Source organism: Crocodylus siamensis, chromosome 4 (genome assembly GCF_052110815.1).
Source record: "Crocodylus siamensis isolate JL-2025a chromosome 4, ASM5211081v1, whole genome shotgun sequence".
Classification (NCBI taxonomy): Eukaryota; Metazoa; Chordata; order Crocodylia; family Crocodylidae; genus Crocodylus; species Crocodylus siamensis.
Window position 1 is genome coordinate 231,293,282 of NC_143398.1, and position 23,077 is coordinate 231,316,358.

General features: G+C 42.6%; 1 protein-coding gene across 3 annotated transcripts in view; it reads right to left on the reverse strand.

Annotated features, from left to right (window-relative positions):
- The window catches only part of MGAT5 (alpha-1,6-mannosylglycoprotein 6-beta-N-acetylglucosaminyltransferase), a 227,265-nt gene that overhangs the window by 166,553 nt on the left and 37,635 nt on the right, over positions 1-23,077 (reverse strand). The window lies entirely within an intron of this gene.

Consider the following 23,077-nt stretch of genomic DNA (forward strand, 5'->3'; position numbering starts at 1 on the left):
AGAATGACATTAAAAGATCTTCTGTCAGAGGTGAACCAATACATCGGTCCCATATTGTATCAGCACCAATAAAAGGAAAATGGACATTAAAGGGAATTTGCTTTTTTCGGCTTATGTGACCAATAATGTCACCAATAAATGCTGCATGCATGTGCACAGCCACAGCACAGCGTGCAGGCGGCCAGGAGGGCAGCCTGGCAGCTAAGTCTGTTGTGGGGGAAGGAAAGGGCATGGGGGGGGTACACTGAGGCCTCCGCAGTAAGGGAGGGAATGAAGCTGGCACTGGGGGAGGGGCAGGCGTGAGCCAGCCAGGGCAGGGCAGAAGACAGAGCTGCAGCTTGTCCAGGGTATGCTGGGGCTATGGACAGCAGTGAGTTCTTCCCGGCTGAGTTGGGCCCAGGCTGCACTTGAGGCAGACGGCAGCAGTGCTGGCAGGGGGAGCTATAAGGTAGGCTACAGCCACCCCAAAATTCACTGTAGCCACTCCACAGCAGTGTCGCCACCTGCCCTGAGTGCAGCCCTAGTCCAACCCCCCCAGGAAAGCCCGGTGTCAGCCCCGGCCCCAACCCACAGAGGCACCTCACCCTTGCCCCACACAGATCCAGGGTGCACATGCCTCCCATACCCTCCCAGGGTGTGTGCAGTGGCAGGAGCCACCCATCCCCCTCCCCACACTTCCCAGATGGGCTGCAGCTCCGTCCCGTGCACCACCCCGGCTGGGCACTGTAGCACCATCCCGGCTGAACACCATAGCGGAAGACAGCGAAGGGTTCTATACAGGTCTGCAAACCTATAAGGGGTCAAAAATGACGTCAAACACTGAGATGCATGCCATTTTCAAAGCCACACATGAACTGAAGAAGTCACACTGGATTCGATATTTGGGGATCCTGAGCACCCACATTTCAAACTGCAGCTGAGTGTTGGTGGTGCTAAATACTTCTTGTACCATTCCAAGGTCTTAATTACCATATTTAATCAAATACAAAATGAAGTTTTCCCCCTCCAATCAGCACAAAAGAAGAGAAGCCCCTTGTCTTACAATCGCATACAAGGAAACCTCATTAAATACATTGTCTATCATCAAACTGCTGGCAAAAGTAATGGAAACCAAATATGAAGTTGATTATATGCAGCCAACACTGAGCATGACTATAGAACTATAGACCACGTGGCCCATATTAGGCAAACATACTGATGGGAACTTACCACAAGGACAGGTTAGTGCAGTCCACCTGAATAAAAATATACAGTATATTACCAGATTTATTTTCCCTGCTGTAACAGGGGAAGAGAGACAAATTCAAGGCAAACCTGAAATAATTAGGTTCTATACCTGGAAAGCATCCATAGATGTTTCTCAGGCAAATCTCAGGATGTCATCCTCCTGCTGTACTCAGCCTTGGTGAGGCTATAGCTGGAGTACTGCATCCAATTTTGGGCTCCACAATTCAAGAAGGACGTGGAGAAGCTTGAGAGAGTCCAGAAGAGAGCTACGCGCTTGGTCAGAAGGCAGGAGAACAGGCCTTATGAAGAGGCTGCAAGCTATGGGACTCTTCAGCCTGGAAAAGCACAGGCTCAGGGGTGACCTGGTGCTATAAGTGTATAAAGGATGTGCATCAGGATCTGGGGAAACGCCTGTTCACCAGAACACGCCATGGGATGACAAGGTGCAATGGTCATAAACTCCTCCAAGACTGTTTTAGGCTGGATGTAAGGAAAAACTTTACTGTGAGCCCCAAGACTTGGAACAGATTCCCTCCAGAGGTGGTCCAAGCACTTGCTCTGGACACTTTTATGAAATGTTTGGACACTTATGTTGCTGAGATCCTTTAACCCTAGCTGACTTCCTGCCCCTGGGGCAGGGGGCTGGACTCTATCTTCCAAGGTCCCTTTCCAGCCCTAATGTCTATGAAATCTATGAACACGTTAACAAAATTAAAAATTTTCCATATACCAAACTTAATTATTGGGGGTCATCTTATAATCAAGGTTGTCTTATATTAAAATAAACAGGGTCTTTGCTTCTATTGCTCTGTGTATACACAATTTTTTCATGCATTTTGTGAAGCATAGATAACAGTTTAAATAGTTACATTTGTTTATATGACTCATGTTTCAAAGATGTGATTAAAGTGCCAACATTACAAGGGCCGCCTGGCTAACCCTAAAAAGTAGGACAAGACCGTGCGGAAGTCACTTACACTCTCAAGGTGACTGTCACCTACATGGTATGTAGTTTAAAGAACTTCATGGTATGTAGTTTAAAGAACTTCATTTTAAAAAGATTAAACTGCTAGTAAAGCTGAAAGGAATTTACCTGGAAGACAAACCAGAACATGCCATTAAACTAATTACTAGCTTCCCTTAATTGCAGTATAAGGGAAAGAGTAGACTTTTTTAAGGATGATGGACTACCTTTTTTTAGTACCACTAACAAAAAGACTGAAGAGGTAGAATGAGATATATAAGCCTCCTTCATGCAACACCCAGCCAACCAACAAAAACAATGTAATTGGGGTAGGCAGCTGACACCTGGAATTTATTATAAACTGAAGGGAAAGGAGATAGCACCATAGATGAGCTGGCTTCCCCTTCCTCTGAAAAGTCCCAAGTAAAAATCATTTCCTCTATTTATACCATAACATTTGCATGCCTGTTTGTGCAAGCCAGTGTGCACAATCATTCCTTTGCAATCATGACTATGCTGTATGCCAATTCTCCCCCCGCTCCCCTCAAGATCTATGCTCCCACTTGCTTCCATGCTCCCCTTCCCTTCTAGCTGCCTACCAGGAGAAAGTGCCTCAGGCTCTGGGCTTCTTCCCAGTGTAGACTCTGTGGCATCCAGTCCAGGAGTCAACTGGCACCGATAGGAATGGTAGAATTCTATACATTTCTATACTATATATATATATATAAAAGCCTTAGTCGGTCTGCCTTTCTGTCTGTAATGCATTACTTGCACTCTGATTGGTTGTTTCAGTCAACATTGTGATTCGCTGCCAAGACAACCAATCAGAGTGCTCCAAGAGGAGGCGGCGGCGTGGTGGAGCGTTACCATGACAGCAGGGACAGACGGGACGGAGCCCCACCCGGCCCTTCTCCCTGGAGCATGGGGTGCTTGCCAGGGGCACAGAGGGGACAGCAGGGCAAGCTCTCTCCCCTCCCCGTTCCTGGTAAGCAGTGGCCACACTGGGGGGAGGGGCGGGGGGGGTGGACAATTGGCTAGTTTAGAATATTGTCCAGGTCTTTAAACTGAAATGAAGACAGAAGGGGCGATGAAGGGTGGGGTTAATTAGTCCCACTTTCCTTAAAGCACATCTCTCTGGTTGCATCCACGGTTGACTAAATATTACTTCATAATGCTTCACAGAAAATTAGGGTTCGAAGAAACCTCAGTAGGTCATCTAGTCCAAACCCCTGCTCAAAGCAGGACCACCCCCAACTACATTATCCCAGGCACGGCTTCGTCTACCTGGCGCTTACAAACCGCCAAAGATGGAGATTCCACAGCTTCTCTGGGTAGCCTGTTCCAGTGCTTCACTACACTCTTAGTGAGAAAGCTTTCCTCCTACCTAACCTCAACTTCCTTTGCTGCAACTTCAGACCATTGCTCCTTGACCGGTCATCTGTCACCACTGGGAACAGTCCAGCTCCATCCTCTCTGGAACCACCCTTCAGGTAGCTGAAGGCTGCCACTAAATCCCCCCTCAAGTCTTCTCTTCTCCAGACTAAATAAGCCCAGCTCCCTCAGTCTTGCCTCATAAGTCATGTTCCTCAGCCCTCTAATAATTTTTGTTGCTTTTGATTCTCTCTAATCTGTCCACATTCTTTCTGTATTCGGGGGCCCAAAACTGGACACAATATTTCAGATGCAGACTCACCAGTACCTCACTATTTTTTGATGCAAAGCAATTTTTGAGATGTTGCAACAAGATTATACATGAATTCTTTTAAATAGCTTTTTAACATTTATTATTTGATATGCCACACTGCTCCCATCACGCCACTGCTCCTGCAAACTTTTCCATTTAGAAAAAGGTCTCTAAGGCAGAAATGCAGTTGGTCAAATATTTCTAAAATTATTCAGAATAAGAAAACCCACACAAGCAGAAGCACACAACGCTACATAAGTGTGTGCTGGAATGAATGAGTCAGTGACATCTATTACACCTACATTTTTTCTTTCAGCCTTCATGAGGTTACAGCCTATACCTGGTTTTGAAAGCAGGTTACCACAATGCAGGGAGTTGGCACTGCATCTTAATTCTTCATCTTTGTTCTTCTTGGATCTTTTCATATAAAAAAGAATTTACTAAGGATAAAAATCAGCATTAAAACGCAGCTACGTAATATATAATAATTTTATATTTTTTAATAATAATTACACTTGGTAAAATCCTCAGTTATTAGGGTCTTAATTTTAAGGATTTCTGAGCATGTATACTTCACAGAAGTCACTTAAAATTTGTTTGAATCTAGAACTGCCACAAAACACATTTTTGAAGACTGACAATCAGCTTCGTAAACAGGATTCACAATTTAGGTATAGCCACCAGCAGCTCTCAAACTGCATTTAACTTATGCAGGTTTTTAATCAAAGAAATAAAGAGGTTTCTAAAAATTTAATTTTAATTGTGAAACATGATTTTACAAAAACAATGTGGTAACAAACATCAAGTCAGATCAGATATTTATTTAAAATCTTGTTTTGATAATTATTTTTTAAACACAAGCATGCTCGTTTTATAGTCCCTTGAAGGAAGGATTAAAAAGAAAACAAACACAACTGATCTGTGTTGGTGGCAGGAGAGGCAGAACAGCTCAAAAATGTGTATAAGAAAATTTAAGTCCCACTGCCCATAGTTGCACAAACATCAATTAGGGAAAAGAAGAAAATGAAGATCAACCATTTAAAGATACAAAAAAAATCCCTCAAAAGCATTAATGCAGAACAAATAAGATCAACTACAAAGTAATTCATTCTCAGAGCAGAACAATGACAAATAAGTAAGGAACAGGTAGATTTTTCCTCCCAAGAAACCTAAGAAGAGAAGCTGTAACTTGCAACCAACAGTGATGACAGAGAAATAATTTATGTAATGTTGTACAATCCTGAAACTTAATTTAAAAAAAACAGCCATGAAATTCAATTTTGTGAAATAAATCTTTAAATTAAAATTTAAAAACTCTCCCCTGGGCTCTGTAATGTTCTGGAATTGCTACTCACACAGTAGTTAACCACTTCCAACACAGCAATGAGTTTCCAGAACGTGTTTGAGACGAAAACAACAGAAATTAAATGAGCTTAGGCCAGAAGCTTTACCTTCTATGCCACTTTTCAAGCCTAACTAGGTTGCAATACCAGACAAAAGTAGAAAGGGAAATGAAGATCTTGTTGGGAAAGATAAGAAACACAATGGCACTTAGACATCAGAGAGGCAATATAATAACCGCCTTCTAACCACATAGAGGTAGTTAGCCGTGTTCACCTGAAGTTAGGGCATGGTGTCACCTTGAAAACAAACTCATTCAGAAATGCATAAGCTTTCCTAGGTTTATCCATTGCCTCTGCTGTGTATGAAAGCTTATGCATTTCTGAACCGGCTGAGTCTCTGAGATGCCCTTGTTCTGCCTTCTGCCTTGGAACCAGAGAAGAGGTCACTCAGAAAGGCAACGGTAGATGTGGCTGGCTATTGGTATAGATGGAAGTAGTTAGATTATTCATCTTTATTTGATCTGAGGATCCTATTAAGGATAAAATGAGACTCTAGCTATACAACAGCACTGGTAAGCATTTTTGGAATAAGATTTGCATATGCAAAGACAATGGTTAGAAAGCAGACAAGCAAAGAGACAGAAATAGGAAGGAGTTATAACACTATACAGCAAAGAGGTGGAAAATAAGGCTTTGTTAATGTAGGAGACTGCAGGCACAATGCCTTAAATCTTCACAAAATAAACAGTGTCACTGTTTGGATAGGATACAAAAGGCAAGTTGATGGAAGACACAGTCAATCAGTTAGCAAGCAGGATATTTCCTGCTGAATCAATGCCAAACCAGCAACTCAGAAAATACAGTTCTTAAAATAAGAGATGGGTCCTTAAAATTTACCCCAATATTTTTTACTCCTTGTCCTCAACATTTTACTAAGTGTGCATTCAGAGTTACCACATTCCACCCAAAAAGTGGCTGCATTTTGTATGTACATTAGACATTTGGCAAAAAAAAGTAACAACGGAAAGCCAGTGGAAGCCAACCTTTTTTTGGCAATCAAGGCAAATTAGCCACAGGCTTTCCTTAAAAGCCACTCAGATCTCCATCTCCAGTCCAATCTGCTGTTCTGCTCCGTTTCCAGCCCTATGCTCTCTGCCCAGTCTTGCTGCTCTACATTTAACTTCCTTTCCTGTGTTCCTTACTGCCCAACTTGCTGATTTGTTTTCTGCTTTCTGCCCTATCTTTGAGCTGCCTGTCTCCCCCCCCTTCTCTACCTTACTCTGTACTGCCTACGTGAGACTGAAATTGGTTCCTTTTCCCAGTTCCTTACTCCTGGTTCCTTTTTCAAAGCTAATCTATACCCAGTAAAAGCTTGCTATTCATCAATTACACGTTCTAAAGAGAAGGAATGGATCAGCTATCGACATTTACTAATTAATATGTAAAATAATATCTTGCACGAAATACAGAGCAGGCTATGGGCTAGAACTGAGCTGGCTTCTTCCTGGCAGGGGGGTCTGGGCCAGAGCTGTGCTCAGGGTGTGTGTGGGGGGCCACGTGGGTGGCTGTACCCCATAGACCCCCTCCCTGTGCTGCCACCATCCACCCTGCTCCTGCCCACCCCAGCATAGCTCTGGCCCTGCCCACCCACCAAGAAGAGGCTGGCACAGCCCCAGCCCCAGACTGCAGCAGGCAGCTTGCCATTGCCCCACACACAAATCTGGAGGGCACATGCCACCCATGTCTCCCCTGGGGGGTGCAGTGACATTGTCATCACATTATTAGCTATACTGGCCAAAAAAACCTAATTTTCCTTTTATCGGTGCTGATCTGATATGGAACAATATATTGGTGCACCCCTACTTACTGACAGTTCCCCAGCCACTCTACTAAGTAAAATGGCTCGAATAAGGAACTGTTTTTGGGCTTGGCAGAGGAAAATTCTTTTTGGGCCACCTCACACCATGCCTCTGTGCTGCTGCAGGGACTCGCCTGGAGATCCCTGACCAGTCTTGCCCAGCCCAAAGCAGTTTGGCTATACCAGGCTCCCAACTGACAGCCTCCCATGCCCACTGTTTAAGTATACAGGCCTGAATAAGGAATTGGTCATTGGGCTGGGATTATGGCTGGAAATCCTTCTTGGGCCGCCCCAGACCATGCCTCTGTGCCACTGGGTAACTCCCATAAATCTATGACCAAAGTTTTGTCCAGCCCAAAGCACAGTTTGTGTGTGCCAGGGATCCGACTGATAGCCCCCCAGCCACTTTACTAAGTATACTGGACTCAAGATAAGTCTCCTAATGGGTTCTTAGATGGGCATTAGAGGGACAGCACCCTACCAACTGTCGACAGTGACTTGGTGCAGTCACTTGGATGAACTGAATGTGTTCAAGGCAGCAGGACAGAATGTAAACTGCATCCCAGGGTACCGAAGGAATTGGCCGGTATCATAGCAAGACAGCTGGCACGGCTGTTTGAATGCTTGTGGCACCTGGGTCAGGCCCCGGAGGACTGGAAAAGGGCCAGTGTGGTCCCTATTTCTAAGAAGGGGAGGAAGGAGGATCTGAGTAATTATAGGCCAGTCAGTCAGTCAGTCTCACCTCCATCCTTGAAAAAGTCTTTGAAAAGATTATGAAGGATCATATTTGTGGGAGCCCAGTGGGAAAAAAAAAAAATGCAGCGGGGAAACCAGCATGGATTTGTAGCAGGTAGATCCTGCCTGACCAATCTGGTTTTATTTTATGATAGGGTCACAAAAATGCTTAGATGCAGGAATAGAGGTGGATGTCATTTTCCTGGACTTTAGGAAGGCCTTCAATACACTCTCATCCTATTCTCATAAATAAATTAAGAGGCTGTGACCTAGATGATTACACAGTCCAGTGGGTGGCAAATTGGCTTAGCGGTCGCACCCAGAGAGTGGTAGTAGACAGGCTGGTATCAACCTGGAAGGATGCGAGTAGAGGGGTCCCACAGGTTTCAGTCCTTGGACCTGTACTCTTCAGTATCTTCATCAGTGACTTGGATGTGGGTGTGAAGTGTACTCTGTCCAAGTCTGCAGATGTTACTAAATTGTGGGGTGAAGTGCACACTCCAGAGGGTAGGAAACGATTGCAGGCAGACCTGGACAGGTTAGAAAAGTGGGCACTACACAGTAGGATGCAGCACAACAAGGACAAGTGCAGAGTGCTGCACCTAGGGCACAAAAATATCCAGCACACCTACTGGCTGGGAAGTGACCCTCTCAGTAGCACAGAAGCAGAAAGGCATCTCGGAGTCATAGTGTGACCAAATCATCAGCAAAGCTAACCGCACTTTATCATGCATCAACAGATGCATGACAAATAGATCCAAGGAGGTGATACTTTCCCTCTATGCAGCATTGGTCAGACCGCAGTTGGAGTACTGCATCCAGTTTTGGGCACTGTACTTCAAGAAGGATGTTGATAGACTCGAGAGGGTCCAGAGGAGGGCCACTCCTATGGTTAGGGGCTTACAGGACCTATGAGGAGAGACTGAGGGACCTGGACCTCTTCAGCCTCGGCAAGAGAAGGCTGAGAGATGATCTTGTGGCCACCTACAAATTCATTAGGGGGACGCAGCAAGAGATTGGAGATGCTCTGTTCACCAGGGCACCTTTTGGGGTAACAAGGAACAAATGGTCACAAACTGACAGAGAGCAGATTTAGCCTAGATATGAGGTAAAAACTTCTTCACGGTAAGGGTGGCCAAAATTTGGAATGGGCTTCTGAGGGAGGAGGTTTTCTCCCCTGCCTTGGGGGTCTTTAAGAGAAGGCTGAACAGGCATCTGGCTGGGGTCATCCTGCCTAGTCACAGGGGCGGACTCAGTGATCTGTTGAGGTCCCTTCCGACCCTTGCATCTATGAATCTATGGAATACGGAACTGGTTTTTGGGCTAGGATTACGGGTAGAAATCCTTTTTGGGCCATTCCACACTATGTCATTCTGGCACTGGGAGACTCTCCCAGAGATCCCTGACAAGAGTCTTGCCCAGCCCAAAGTGCAGTTTGTTTGTGCCAGGCTACCAACTGGCAGCCCCCAACCACTGTACTAAGTATATGGTATTTGGGCTGGGATTATGGTTGGAAATCCTTTCTGGGCCACCCCATACCATACCTCTGTGCCAGTGGGAGACTTATTCAAGCCCTTACACTTAATACAGTGGCTGGCAGTTGGCAGCCTGGCATGAACACACTGTGCTTTGGGCCAAGCAAGACTCCAGTCAGGGATCTCTGGGAGAGTCTCCCAGTAATGCAACCTACACCCCAGTAATAGAGGCATTGTGTGGAGTGGCCCAAAAGGGATTTCCAGACAATCCCAGCTCAAAAACCAGTTCTTTTTTGAGGCCATTTACTTAGTACAGTGGGAATGGGGGGATTTCAATTGAGAGCATGGCACAGCCAAACCACACTTTGGGCTGGGCAGGACTGCACTCCGGGAACTGTCCTGAAGAACCCCGTTGAACTGCAACATGCAGTTTGGGATGGCCCAAGAAATATTTTGCCCCATAATCCTATCCTAATCTGATTTTTATTTAAGGCTTTGTACTTGATGCAAGATATTATTTTACATATTAATTAGTAAATGTATGTAGCTGATGAAATTCATTTAGAAAAAGGAACCAGGACCTGGGAACAAGGAACCAAAAATTCAGCCTCATGCTCTTGCCCCATCTCTAATCTGCTGCACACCACAGAGAGGGTGCTCACACCACTTCCGCTGTAGTGAGTCTAACGGACCAAGAAACGACTGGGATAGATAATATTGTACAAATATTAATACAAACCAGAATCAAAGCCCCTACCCCACAAGGCTTCCAATCTAAAAAGACGATGAAGCAACAGATGGATACAGACTAACAGACAGACAGGTGCACAAGGAATCAGTACTGGTACAGTTTGACAGGCAGTAACAACTGCACACTGGCAGCCTAGCAGTTCAGCTTTTGCAGAAATTTTGGCAAAGGAAAGTTTTAAAGAACCTGAAGAAAAACAAGGTAGCTTTTCAAATGGTAAAGTAGAGCTCTGCACAAATGGGAGAAAGCAAGTTGGTTCTCATTTAAAAACTATGCCAACTAGAGGTGGGAGCTGACCTTTCGCTATTAAAGAGATGCCAGATAGGGTAGGGATTTGCTGAAAAGTAAAGACAAAGAGCTTCAGTTTGCTGTGATAAAGAAGGTAATGTGATCAAAGTGATGGGCTAGGAAAATTGTATTTCAGGCATTTGTCCATGCCCAGGAGGGAAGGGGTAGGGAATACTGAAATAATTGAGATGTAAGATAAGAATATGGGCCAGAGTTTTAGCTGTGTAGAAGATTAAGAAGTGCTCTACCCTAAGGATGACATGCAGGAAGAATCTGTGCAACTCGGATCTCCCTCTAGGCCTTTGCATCAGGCTATGTCAGGGCCCAACCTGTTACCCAGGTTAAGCGCATGAGTGACAGATGGAATCAGAATGATAATGTAGCAGGCAGGATCTGGGGGGAGATTAAGAGCTCTGATTTAGCCATGTTGAGCTCGCGGTGACAGCTAGTCATCCATGAGATGTCAGAAAGATGGGCAGAAATTATAATTTTGAACAGAAAGGGAGAGTTCTGGGGTAGAGACAAATCTGTGGGTTGTCAGAATACAGACAGCAGTTGAATTTGTGTTTGCAGATGACATTAGCCAGAGAACAGGTGGAAAAAAAAGTTAATATATTTTATTTTAAATATAAAGCAAATACAGAAAAGTAATTGCTTCCTATAGAAGCAATACAGCCCTGCACTGTATATATTGGATAATATTTATTAGCCAAACAGAAAATAACAAAGCAACTCCTCTATTATTTTTGCATGATGTATTTTATTGCAATCTTTAGATCTATTACATTTTTGCTCATTTTTTTCCTATAAAACACAAGGATTTATTTTTAAGTAGAAAAATTGCTTCTGCATACTAGCACTTAAATGCCATTACACTTTGAAATCTACATTTCATCACTGACTAGGGTGGAAGGAAGACAAATTCTGAGGCTTTACTGGCATTTTCCTTAGCTAGAAAAATCTATCTTCAATTCTAAATTTACAAGAACAGCAGCATGCCTAAATACAAGAGAAAATAAGATTTTCATCATCTTTTTCCTTCCTTCCACAATTGCTGCAGTCAGTCATGCTAGCAGCTGCCAGTGTCAGCTCCACTGAGAATGCTCAGATATCACTTAGCGGAAAACATTTAAACATTTTCCACTAAAACTGGAAAAGTGATAACCTTTCAAAAAGGTTCACTTACAAGGGGCGTTTTCAAGGAGTTCTATTCACTTGTTCTGATTGTGTTGTCAAGTTAAAAAAAATTCTTAAAAGTACAGAAAGTGATTTTCTAATTTCCATCAATTCAAATGTAATGATTTTTCCCTGTAAAAAAAATCTCTGGTCTTACACAAGACATCATCCCCAGTGAATCTTCTACAATGCTAGGCCTGAATAAAATTAAGGATTTTACTGAGAGTTTTAGTTAAGTCAACTACTGACCCATGATCCAGAATTTATGTTAATGGGAACTGGGAAGCTAGGTCCTTTTGACAATCCCTGTCGGTGCCTAAAATACCCTTCTAAAAAGTCATGCAGTGGTGGCCTGCTTTAAACAAGGTGGCCACTGGTCCTGCTGTATACCAGACTGTCCTGTTTTTATACCTTGGTCCCCTGTCCATTTCTGAATGAGGAACCGACTACAAAAAGTCCTATTTTCCACTTCAGTGGTGGAAATACATGCCAGTTATTTGTCCTCGTGATTTTGTTGGCTGTGCCTAGAGGTAGGGCAGTGCAGACCCAGGAGAAGCAGGGTTCTGAGCCAGCCCGGGATGAGGTGGAGGATCCCAGGGGCTGGTCGCTATGCACCTGCACGAGGAACCGTGGCTGCAGTCCATGTGCAGGCAAGAGCTGAGGTGCTGCTGCATGCCTGAGCTCCCTGACCCTGGGCTGGGTGTGTGGATGTGGGCCCAGGCCTGGGGGGCAGCTGAGCTGCCAGGGCCAGGTAGCTGGTCTGCACACATACCCTGTGCTGCCTCAGAACAAGGTAATGGCTTTGAGAGCAGACAGGTGGGGCACTGCATTTGTATCTGCTGGAATGCCCAGGATGGGGAGGAAGCTGCTGTCACCATCTTTGCACCCACAGAGCAGCCTGGTGAGTCCCTAGGGTGTCATGCTGCACAGGGAGAGGGAGCTTTGGGCAGAGGAGCTGCTGGGCTTCTGGGCGTCTGGGCCAACTCATTAAGCCATTATTTCTACTCTGGGACACAGAAACCTGCCCGTCTCCTGGGGAAGGAAGAGAAGGTCCCCCCAGGCAGCTAGCTGCATTGCCACAGGCATCCTGCGCTCACGGACCCCACTCAACCCAGCTCTGAACCAGAATGTGACCAGTGCAGATCTCCAGGTGCCCAGTGTCTGTCCTGAATACTGATATGGGGGGAGGTGAAGTCCTTGTGCAGTGTGTGCCCCGGCTCCCAAGCGTGGAGCTGAGCTGGAGTGAAACCGGACCCCAGTGGGGCAAGTGGATGCTAGAGCCTCACACCTGCTTATAAAGAGAGGGTTTTCGCTGATGTTCACAGCTTGGAAAAAGGAAAGGAATACACTAAAGGTAGACAGTGTGAAAGCAGAGCTCAGGATATGCTTACATTTAACTGGGGAATGTAAGGACATATACTGCAAGTTCTTCAAGAACAAAAAACTTCTAAAAGAGGCCCAAGATGGGCAGAAGTACAAACACTTTTAAGGTACTGCCTACTATGTTGAGTTGTGCTGTAATTTCTATTCAAATGAATAAGACTATAATAGTCTTAGTCAATACTAAGTTTATAGTATCCATGTGTAATTATCTATTTGTAATGCTATGGCTTTCTTTCTTATTATATTTTACTTATTAGTTTATATTTTGATTTGGGTGGTTTTAGTTTATTGGCATAGTATGAAAATTAACAAATATAATTAAAATTATAACAATTATTTTTATCAATATGATACTCATGAATAAAACTGCTACCGTCTACATTCAATGTCATTAAAAATGCAAAATACAAGAGAATTAATATAAACAGTCAACAATAAGCCATGGCTGGTACCATTTTCCCAGTTGTTTTGTGGTGGGCCCAAGGGGCCTAGTAGCCCCACTCCTTGCTGCTGATTGGCTAAGGAGGCAGTGGCCCTACCCCTCACTGCTGATTGGCAGAGAGGGCCAGTAGTCCCACTCCTCACCAAAGGGATGTCCTGCACTCTACGTGTGTCAGCGGTCACCCTAGTTTTAAAGCATGCTAATAATCATCTGCAGTTTTCATTAAACTTAATTGGAATTGTGCATCATTTACACCTAAAAATGTATACCCACAGTATCTCTGATTAGCTCTTTCCCTGATTATCTCCACAGTGGACATGGTGGAGACTTCTAGAACATAAAGGGCCTTGTTCTTATTTCTTACTTTCAGTGTATAAAACTAAATAGAAAAAAGGACCTCTTAGGACTTACTTACACAGACCGGTTCTGGCAACAGAAATCACAGAGAAGCTGCCAGAGAGCATTCGAAGGTATGAAATACATCCTGGAAAGTGTGCAACGCACCCTGAGAAGACCAGGTGCTGGAGGGACTGTAGCAGCTCTCTGAAGGTATTCTGCCAGCAAAAATACATAAGTGTAGACAAGGCCTTATTCCGAAGGAAGACTATATAGTTAAAATCCATACCCTGATCAATCCCCACTAACTTTTCAAGTGTAGACCAATCTTGAAATTCCAGTCCAGCTAGCCATTTTTCATTGGAATAGCCTAATTCCAAGACAGGGAAGTTTCTTTACATTTGGTATAAAGCTTGGCTGTTTCTACTACATAACCTTGTTCATAACTCCAGTTTCTCCTATATTTCTTGTTCATAACTTCTGAAAATGTCCCATTTTGGCTACGGTTCTCATTGCTTGGTCTTGACCCAAAGCTAAAACTTTGGGGGAAAAAACTAAACCAACAGGAACATTAAACCCAACATACAAAATTTAATTAATTATGGAAACCCATTACCTTTCTTGTCAAAAGAGGAAAGCTATTCTGTGCTCTCATAATGACTGAATGACTTGAAATTTTCCTCTGACTTGGTCTAGTCTTCAGGCACGATAAACTTAAAGAAAAAAAATTAAAAAGGACACACAGCTGTGAACTATTAAGTCCGTTTTTCCACGTGCACATTATGAAATTTCCCACTAAGTTTAGAATTACATTACTATTAGGGGGACTATGAATCAAGAGATATGAAACATTAGATACACAACTATGCCTTTGTACTATTTCAGAGTGAGGTTCCACAGTTGTGTAAAGTTTTAGACAGCCAGAGAAAGTTTAGTATAATCAGAAATATTAATTAAATTTCCATAACGTATTAATAAACATGTATGCACACACTAAAAAAAAAAAACACAGACAAAGATAGCGTAATGTTAAAGTTACAATTTAAAACATGAAAGCAAGTACATTAAGGTTGTAGACATAACCTTTACTTGCCTATTTTTTTTTTTTACATAAGGAGTAAAATCTTGGTTCCACTGAAATCCACAGGAGTGTCGGTGCAACCCAGATTTACCCTGGAAATATTTTTAAGCGCTAAATATTTTATGCAATATTTTAATATTATAAAAAGCTTTAGTCTGCCTCTCTGCCCGTCTGTAATGCTTTATTCACAACCAATCAGAGTGCTCCATGGCCTCCCCCCGCCCCTTCCGCCCACTCCCTTTAGGTGGTGGCAACAGAGTGGCCGGAGTGGGGGTCAAAGCCAGCATCACTGGCCTCGCTGGCCCCACCCCAGGCCCTGTTCCCTGAAGGCAGTGGTGATGCAGAGGCCTTGCATGGGGCTGCGTGTGGGAGGTGGGACGCGCAGGGCCAGAGGCAGAGCGGCAGCAGCATGGGGCATTGGGCGGTGGCACTCTGTCCGTTCCCCACCCCCCACCCTCAATCATTTCTGACAGGCAATTCGCTAGTTGTTAAATAAAGCCTTAATATGCACTAGGTCTAAGCTTATCCAGAGACATATAGGCAAAACTCTAGCACATGGCAGTAGTACAAATGGATCCAAAGAGAAATTCATAAAGGAAAAAGAGAGAGAGCCCCTTCAGTTTTTTATTTTAGTGTTAAAATAGCTAAACTTACATTTATGTATATATGACTGAGGTATGGATTAATACTATGAATTATAAACATGTATGCCTGCTGTTCAAATACAGAAAATGCATTCATAAAAAGACAAGAAGTTTGTACATGAGCTGTTTTAAGTGCTGTTGTCATCCCAACCTCATCTATTAATTCTCTTGAAATGGTTTCTCTAATTATGGAACAGAATACCTGTAGTATTTGTGGGCAGTCCCTCATTATTTTTCTGGAAAATAATTATGTATTCTTTGGAAAAGTATATTCTGGAGTCAAGTGATTATGAATAAAACAAACACAGGAGCACTGTGATTGGTTTAAAGGAAAAAAAAAAAATCAGGGGGACACATGACCTAAATATATTGAATACATTGCTTAAGTTTGTCATTGCTCCATAACATTCCCCAAAGAAACAGAAAGAAAAATGATCCTTCTACATAGGATTCTATAGTCTACCTCATCATTTTGATAGTACAACATGAATTTAGATCAGGCTACAAGAACATGTGCAAACACCTTTGGTACTCAAATCAGTCAGTGACCACCTTATTCCAGGTACCTAAAACAGTTCTGTATAGGACTCTCACCTATATGAGTTAACCAAACTGTTACTGTTATGCTGTATATCCTGTCAATTTGTAATAAAGTCAGTGAAATACACAGTGGGCCCAAGACTTAATCCACGATACTAACTCAGCTATTTTCTGTAAGGGAATTCTTAAGTTGCCAACACTGAACTGGGAGATGGTGCCTTAAAATATAATATACCTGCTAAAGATTCTGCAGCAGTTGCAGCAATCCCACATAACTCTTACGTTTTCTTGAGGCTCATTAGCATTGCACAGCTGTTGCCACACTCAATAACAATACCAGCCCCAGGGGATCTGACAAATACAGGTCGCAGGGAAGGTAAGAAGTAACAGATTAGAAGACAAATTTTAAAAAGTGTTTTACCCTTTGCAGGCTGCAGCAGATTTAGCCTTACTGGTAGCAGGAGCTCGTTTTTTTACCTTGACAAGGCCTTTAACCAAAACTGATTATGCTCTGAGAGCTGAAAAGATGTTAAAAATGTCCTCAAGTGACACTATATACACAATTAAGGATCATGAAACTGTCATGCAATTTTCTTTGGAGAAGTAAAAAATACATATATACATGCATATATCTATATCTATATAGATATCTATATATATCTATATAAACAACAACAACAACAACGAGGGGGGAAGAGAACTCAACTACTTGCATGTTAGGTGAAGGAGGAACCTAGTCATCCTTTAAAGACAGTGCAATAGCTCCCAATTACTTTAATATGATACAACATTGCACATAAAGAAAAGACTAGACTCCATAAAAAACACTATGTGCTCAGAGTTTTAACTAACTGGACATAAATTACTTGCAAATAGTCTTGCAACTACCACCACTCTTTTATTCCTTCAAGACAGATAAGAAGTAAGACAGTAATGGTCTGAGCAGGGTCAGGGTCAGGACTCCTGGGTTTTCTGTTCTTTCCTCTTTGATCCATCGTTTTATTACTTTCTAGTTAATCTATAAGGTACCACACCAGCCTACCATTCATCTCTTAGATTGCCTATTTGTGAAATCAGTACAATAGCTACCTACCTACTTCACAGCAATGCTAAGGTTTAACTCATTGACTTGTGTAACCTTTTGAGATCCTTTGCTAGAACACTTTACAAAAGGGCAAAGTATCATTTCAAAAGCAAGCACTAAGTCTTGCTCTGTTCACTGCAAATATTTCTGAAGGTAGTCAAAACTATATTACTTGAAAAAGAGTAGCACTATTTTACTAAGTACAGGACACATTAAAAAAAAAAATCAACAGCATTTTCAGTTGGTATACAATCAAAATAGATTCAAACAATATCTCTGTTTAAGCAATAAGAAATTATTACACTTCTAAACACATGCCGAGGACATGGCACCTGTGTAGATGTTAACTCAGCTGGCTAGGGCATGAAGGCTGCCTGCTGGCTAGTCCCACACTGAGGCACTCTTGTGTCCCAGCCAACCCTTCCAAAGCATATTGAGCAGGGCAGGATCAGCCCTGGGCTGGCAGGCTGATCCCTGGGGCCCCCTGCCAGCTGGGTGTGCTCCGACCCAGCTCAATGTGCTGCGGTCCAAGGTGGATGTTCAGAGGGTATAACCAGGAGCAATAAACACTGGCATGATAAGCGCTAGAGTTCACTGCTCTGCATTAACCGTACATGTAGAGCACTCAAAGAAGATTTCATAGATTTCATAGACATTAGGGCTGGAAGGGACCTCGGGAGATCATCGAGTCCAGCCCCCTGCCCAAAGGGCAGGAAGTCAGCTGGGGTCATAGGATCCCAGCAAGATAAGCATCCAATTTACTCTTGATAATCATTTCCCCTCCCTTCCTCTCCATGCTCAAAGGCACAGTCCCCTCCTCCCCTCTCACCTGCCTGCCATGTGGTGGGGGGAAGAGAGAAGAGAGGCAAAGAAGAGCTCCTGCCTGCTCCAGCTGGGCTTCACAGGGGCTGTGCTCAGCCAAGGATTGCAACAATAGCAGCAGCGGGCAGGTACATTCCCTCTTCCTACCTCCTCCCTCTTTGCATTCAGGCGCAGGAAGAGAAACATGTTCCCTGCCCACTGCCACTGTTGCTGCTGTCCCTGATTATGTGTGCTTATGCATTCGAAGTCCCTACTGTATGTACTGAAAATCAGAAGGAAGTATTAAATCCAAGGAATTGTAATTTGTTTCCTCAACTGTCTGCAAAACTGTCTGCATATTAAGCTTTGTTAAAAAAAATTAAGGACAGTGGTTTGTACTGATAAATGAAAAATTCCATGAAGCTGCAAATTTTCTGCAGAAATCTGCACTTCAAGCTCATTTTGCACAAGATCATTAGCAATGTCCTTCCTCACAGTATTAGAGGTGAAAGCATGACTGAAGAGCAGCAGCATCTCTTTAGATGAATGATTTCAACACTATGCCTTGACATCTCCTTCATCCTTTAACCCTCACCGTTATATCTGGTTTGACACCAAGATTAAATAGTTACACCAAAATGATGGCAGCCTCCTGAATATTACCTTTTGCAGAATGGAGTAGCAGTGAAATAAGGACAAATTTCAGCTTGATAAACCATTTTAATGATTTTCTGGCTGAGACCACATAATAGTTCAAAGAAAACAAATACCTGTCCCCTCATAAATAAATTGGGAGATTTATATGAAAAAGTATGTTTTGTTTTAATGAGGAGAGAATGGCTACATGTAGCAATTCTGAGTAAAGGAAGAAGTAGCCACTTACTCAAAAAGCCAGGTCCTTTTAGACAATGAATGTAGAAGCCTAATTGAAATAAAAATGATACTGCGGTTTTAAAAATTATCTAAAATAAATCAGTTTTTCCAGAAAACTGGAATTTGAGCTCCTACCCTTTAGTCAGACCAAATTCCTATTTACTTCAATGTGAGTTATATCTAACTCAGTACTGTTGACCCCAAGCATTTAAAAGTAAAGAATCAGCTTCTCTTAACTAACCATATTGGGTAAAAAAAATTTAACAAGTTAAAACAGAAAAGAAGTTGTGTTTTTTTACTTACATTTTTGAGCCTTTAAGTTTCTATGTTTTCAGGATCTTCTGCAACAACTGCAGTACTAGAAACTTTTAACATCATAATCTTATTTTATTAATCTAACACCTTCAAGAGTTAGGATGTTAAAGAAATATTGCAAGGCTCGAGATAAAAACAAAACCACGGATTTAGTAAACACTGCTGACCATCACAGTTAGTTTCAAGTAACTTCCTTAGTTTTTAGAGGGGCAAGCACATGTCTGTTAAAGTATGAGGGCAGGACAGACTCCTTTCCTCATCTGCCCCTCACACTGCTAGCTGTGTCTACACTAGACTCCGCTTTTCTTAAAATTTCTCATGATTAGTGTCATTGGCACAGTCCCCCTATGCTGATGCCAGGATAGCCATTCTGGTAGTGTTTTAATCCCTGTGTCATCTAACTCCACTCAAAGCAGATGTAGAAGCAGTTGACATCCTGATGGCTACTTAGGACTCATCCTACTTCTGCTACCGTAAATCAGTGAAGCTGCGACAGTCTTAGTAAAGGTCGCTGACCCTTTGGTAGTCTCTCGGGAATGTTTCTTGCCAGCAAGGATAAGTCAATGTTTTGCCTCAGGAAAGGTAATCTACTTAGACTGGCACTGGGCCGCAGTGCCCTTAGCCAGCAGGTTTGACTGGGTTCAGTCCCAACAGACCTTCCCTCTGCAAGCTTGTTACCAGCAGTGATCAGAGAGCCTTCTTCAGCCCAAACACAGGTGACTCTTCACAGCAGGAAGCATAGCCATAAATGGACAAAGATTTTAAGAAAGAACATCCACGTACATGTTTACCTTGTAAAAGTCCTACCTCCCCTGACAGGGGCTTAGGAAAGTCTAACTTCTCAGACTGTCCAGCGGGCTTTGCCTGTACGACAGAAGCTTCTGGCCAGCAAAAGACTAACCTCTAGATCAGTGGTGCTCACAGCTCTGGTCTCATGGGCCAGATGAATGGCACGGGGCTGGCCTTGAGCCGGATGGGGCCCTGCATTCCCAATCCACTGTGCACAGCCATGGCCCGTGGGAGTCACCACAGATTCATGGGGAGCCCCACAGGCCAGATGACACAGCCAGGGACCGGATCTAGCCTGTGGGCCAGGGGTTAAGCACCCCTACTTCAGACATGTTTTCTTGTTGTTTCTATGCTTTTGAAGCTATTGTTTTCTATCTAGCCTTGGCAAAACAACCTGTGTAACTTGTCTGCAGCACATAAGGCAGAATCTTCGCAATTAATAACTCGGTAAAATCTTCAGGGTTAACAGACCAAGACGAAGGGACGGAGGGAAGGGGGCAGAAATGCGTCATGTCAAGTTATTTCATCCTGTGTTTATTTTTTGAACAAATATCATCAAACGAAACCAACATACATTAAACGAACACCTTGATAATATCGAATTTGTAAGTTAAAGACCATTTCAGAAGAAGTTGAAAGGAAAGAATCTAAAGCAAATTGACCTTACATGAGACTGCTGCACTGCTGGCATTACAAAAGACTCAGTACAATCACCTCCATCTGCACTGCCCTTAAAAGTGCCAGCTGTAATTACCTTTCAACTATACAAGTTTTCAGATTACTGGAATGAGCTAAATACATCCAATTTTCCTTGAACTGTCCCTTTTATTGCTTGTGAGTTTTTAAACGCACTCAAGCTTTTACTCTGAGTTGGCATACATTTATGTCACTGTAACAAGCTTGCTACCACCTATGCCCCAGAAATAGGGCACAGATCAATAGCATTAATTCAAGATCAAATCAGTACAACGATAAGGACTTTGAACTTAAAATAATGAATTCCTTTGATTACTGAAGTATAAAAATTTTTAGTCAAACTAAAAGAAGTTTAAAAATGGCTTTGAGTGGGAGAAACTGCTATTTTATGTATCCTTCTTGGAGCTTGTTTCTTATCATTAAAAAGTTAAAATGCAGCTTAGTCTTCTGAAGGTTAGCTGCTCCTAGAGTTTCTCCTCCTAGGCTGCCCACATCACCCCTCCTTCAGACAGTCGTCCAATACCTAATATTAGCTATACACCACACTGAAACAGCAGCAACTGACTGCACTCAAGTAAAACCACCAACCAGTTTGAGTACTTCTGAATCTATAAAAGACAATATGCCACATGCAAAGCATATACAAGATTCAGTGTTTCAATGCCCATTTTTCCACTCAAGACTACAAGTCAGTATAGAGAAGAGTTTCTGTTACATAAGGGGAAAAAAAGAAGCATGAATTATACCCTTTGTAGTTACTACCTGAATAGCTTCTTATTTTTTAAATGGCCAGTGGAACAAATACTAAAAGACAAAAATATCTGTTACGTTTGATTATTTAAAACTACAGGAAAAATATTCCGAACCAGGTGATTTCAATGACAGGCAAAAAATTCTCTCTTCCCACACCACACTTAGTTTCTTATGCTCATTAAAAGGGTCAAAGAAATAGATACTGATATGACTGAGGGGAGCCTGAGGGGGAGTGGGGAGAATCACTGTCTTTTAAAAATCTAAGGATACTCATTCCTTAAGCAAGTCGAAACAAACAGGAAGGGAGGGAAGGGATAATAGAACTAGAAATTGCCCTCCAGATGCATTATCTGCCTTGCTTGTATGTTGCTTTTTAAAAATATTCAGCATATCCATACCTTTCATCTTTATAACCTCGAAGTGTTTTACATATACTAAGCCCGTGTAAAACTAAACATTTTCCTGATTAGGAAATGGACTGAGATTAGCTGCCCCAAGATCACACAATTATGATACTCACAACTCCTGTCTTCTGGTCCATAGCCCTAACCAGACATTTCTCTCTCCCTAAAAGAATGGACAAGGATATGTTGCAGTTATGTCAGAATGGGAATGTCAAACAGCCCATGAAGGATTAAACTACATATAAGAGGGGAAAAAAAACAAAGGTTCTCCATCTTATTCACCTGCAAAAATAGAAAGGAACCAATGTAATGGTTGCTCCATCAAAAAGATATGGGAGCTAAGGTGGCTAGGAAGTATAGCCAGCGTATCTATGTGGTTACCGTAGCTGGAATCCTAAACCAGGTATCTACTTAAAAACATAGAAGCCCCTTCACTTAGAAGAGCCAACTTACTCAAATTTTTGGAAATTTTAGATTTGTAGGAAAGCAGCACAAATTAAAACAATGAATATGCTACATGTTTGAATGACCCTTCTACAAGAACCCTCAAACGTAGAGAAATTTGCTGAAGTAGCTATGGTGCCACAGGTATTTTTCACAGTGAAAAACACTCTAGAAATCAAGTATCTGTAATAGCATTTCACATTTCAGGTATATTTTATGCATAAGATGATTCAAGGTTTTCAAGGACAATCCACAGTTTTCTGAGATTTCCTGCTCATTAACCCTGAAGGCGTTTGCAAGGACAGTCAGCCTCCTAATGATACCCACACTTCATGATGAATTACGCTGTTATTGCAGTACACCTATATACTGAACGTCTCAACAGCCTTGACTTACAATAAAGAATGAAATGCTTTCAATCGTTAATGCCAAATACACTGCACCACTGCAATGAAAGCTGAATTGTCTAAATGATCTCTTGCTCTCCAAAGAGAGAGATTAAATGGGATCCTCCTTTCATACAGGCTAAGTAAGAGTTACCAACTGAAGCAGCAGTCAAGTTTGTGAGCTTAATGAGCCAAGATCCAAGAATTTATACACTAGAGAAGACGCCACAGGGATCAAATCACTGTACTGCATAAGCTTTTAAAAGAATTACAACCAATTTAGAGGTTAAATCAAGACTGCTTTAAATCTCCCTTCTAGGCAACCCGTTGCCCCATACTTCAGTGCATGGAAAGTCGCTTGTTCTATGAACGAACTATACACAAAAGGATTTGGCGGGGGGGTAAGAATATAGCAAGTAATTGTGCAAGAAGGTTCACTTGGATTTGTAGTTCAGGCTAGGAAACAATTTTATCATTTTGCACCTTGAAAAAAACAAAAAACATGAGGGGATGTGGGGGGGTGACATTCTTACAAAGCAGTTAGCTATTCACAGGGCTGGCCAGCTTATTTTACATCAGGCCCTTCAAGCCCTTTCTACCACACAAAT